The sequence below is a fragment of the Nematolebias whitei genome, chromosome 20, assembly GCF_014905685.2.
Source record: "Nematolebias whitei isolate Nwh7 chromosome 20, NemWhi1, whole genome shotgun sequence".
NCBI lineage: Eukaryota > Metazoa > Chordata > Actinopteri > Cyprinodontiformes > Rivulidae > Nematolebias > Nematolebias whitei.
Genome location: NC_056517.1, coordinates 22,152,253 through 22,155,015, shown reverse-complemented (window position 1 = coordinate 22,155,015; position 2,763 = coordinate 22,152,253).

Genomic DNA, 2,763 nt, shown 5'->3' with positions numbered 1-2,763 from the left:
GAAGGTGGAAATTGCTGTGGACGGACGAACGGCGGGAAATTTTTGAAAGTTTGAGATTTTTGTATCCATATATTTCATTTTTCTTTTTGAATTTGGTGGTTGGCATAAACTGGAATGCGACTGGATCGGGATGACTACTCAGGTAGATTACAACGAGGATATGGATTTTGATGACTGGACTCCGGTAGGTAGAGGAGGAGGAAAAGGTAAGGGCAAAGCTGTGAGAGATGACAGAGAGCTTGGCAGCCACAGTAATAAGAGAAGCCTTGAAGAGTGTAGTTCAGAGGATGAAAACAGACTGGTTAGAAGGAAAGTGATAAATGAGGAATTTAAAGTCATACTTAAATTCAAGAAAGAAGATGAGAACGTGAATCTAAGCCCTATAGCGATATCTAAAGATATAAAAAAGAAACTAGGTGAGGTGGAGTTTGCGAAAATGCTGCGTGATGGGAATCTGTTGATCAAATGTAAATCTGAAGAACAAAAAAATAAAGCTATGCAGATTGATAACATTTGCAAAAAGGTTGTTAGTGAAAAGAAAATTATTGGAGAAAACAAGGTATCACGTGGGGTTATCACTGGTATTCCACTTGAGGAAGATCTGGAAAAACTTAAAAGAAATATTCATGATGTAGAAATATGCAATTTGAAAAGGTTGTTAAAAACTGTAGATGGGAAAAGGATTGAGAGTCTCTCGGTACTATTAGAGTTTAAAGGCGAAGCTCTTCCTGATAAAATAAAAATTGGTTTCATGTGTTTTCCTGTCAGGCCTTACATCCCTCCTCCTCTGCGCTGTTACAAGTGCCAAAGATACGGTCACATTGCAGCAGTGTGCAAAGGGAAGCAAAGATGTGCAAAGTGTGGTGGAGATCATAGGTATGATGAATGTGGGAAAGATGTACAGTTGAAATGTTGTAACTGTGGAGGTCAGCATAGTGCAGCGTATGGGGGATGTGAAGTAAGGAAGAAGGCAGCAGAAATACAGCACATAAAAACTGTTAAAAACATTACTTATGCAGAAGCAACAAAAAAGGTGCAAGAAAAAAGAGCAGTGGGCCTACAGGGAAATCCTAAAGTTCCTCCTAGTCCAAAATCTGAATCCAGTCAAAGAGCAATGACAGGAATGGAAATTACAATGGATAAATTAATTCTGTTCATGGCTTATGTTATTAACTGCACTGATCAAGTGAAGCAAAAAACTGAAAAAATCAAAATCATAGTGAAAGGTGCAGAGAAATTTCTGTCTGTGAAGGATTTATCTTGGGAATCGATCAATAAAAAGCTAGAAACAGATGGAAAACTGGGCGAAGGAAGAATATAATGATTATTCTTCAATGGAATGCAAGGAGTTTATTAGCTAATGGTCAAGAATTTAAAGGATATTTAAACAATTCGAAAAGAAAACCAGACATAATTTGTGTTCAAGAAACATGGCTCAAACCAGAATTAGATTTTGTGATAAAAGGGTACGACAGTATTAGAAGAGACAGGGAGCAAGAGAGTGGAGGAGGATGTATAATATTTATAAAACAAGGAATACAATATAGATATTTAGAAAAAGGAATAACATTAGAATGGATATCTGTAGAAATTTGGATTAATAAAGAAAGTATTAAAATATTAAATTTTTATAATCCCTGTAAAAAACTTTATTTAGATCAAATGGAGGAAATGTTTAAAAATATTGAAGGAAAAGTAATCTGTTGTGGAGACTTTAATGCTTACAGTACTTTGTGGGGTAGTAGTAATGATGCTAATGGAGAGGTGGTGGAAGAAATAATGGATCTAAAGAATTTAGTTTGCCTTAATGATGGGGAGGGGACAAGATTCAATATTAGAAATGGATCTGAATCAGCATTAGATTTAACTTTAATTTCAGAGAGTCTTGCTGGGATCAGTAATTGGCAAGTATTAAAAGAATCAACTATAGGAAGTGATCATTATCCTATATTCATTGAAATCGGTTTGGAAATGGAAACATTTGATAATGTAGGTGTAGAAAGATGGATCTTTGGAAGTGCTGATTGGGAAAAATATAAAATAATAAGTGATAAAGAAATGCAAACAGTTAATATTGATTTAGATATTGACAATTTAAATCTTTCTATTTGTGAAGCCATTTTAGGTGCTGCACGTGAAACAGTCCAAAGAAAGAGAGGGAAATATAAGAAGAAAGTCGTACCGTGGTGGACAAAGGAATGTGATGTAGCCATAAAATCTCGAAATAAAGCTTTTAGATTGTTAAAAAGAAATCATAACTTTCAGAATTTTATTGAATATAAAAGGTTGCAAGCTCTTGTTAGAAGAACTGTAAAAAATGCAAAAAAGGTTTATTGGGGAAACTTTTGTAATTCGGTAGGTAGGGAAACAAACATTTCAAAAGTTTGGGGGATGATAAAACGAATGAATGGGTTTAGAAGAGAATATGGATATCCAGTTCTGAAGGATGGAGATGTTACTGCTGTAACAGAGGAAGAGAAGGCAAACATTTTGGTCAATCATTTTGTTAAAATCCACAATAGTAGTAATCTAAGTACAGAAGAGAAACGGAATAGAAATTGTACAATCAATGAAAATATTCATTTATTAAAAGAAAATATAAGATCCACTGACTTATTAAATGCTCCCTTTTCCTTTTTTGAACTGAATAATGCCCTTAGGAAATCAAAAAACTCATCTCCAGGAAATGACAATATCTCTTACATTATGATTAATCAGCTTAGTAATTCATCTAAAAAAGTTTTACTGGAATTATATAATAAG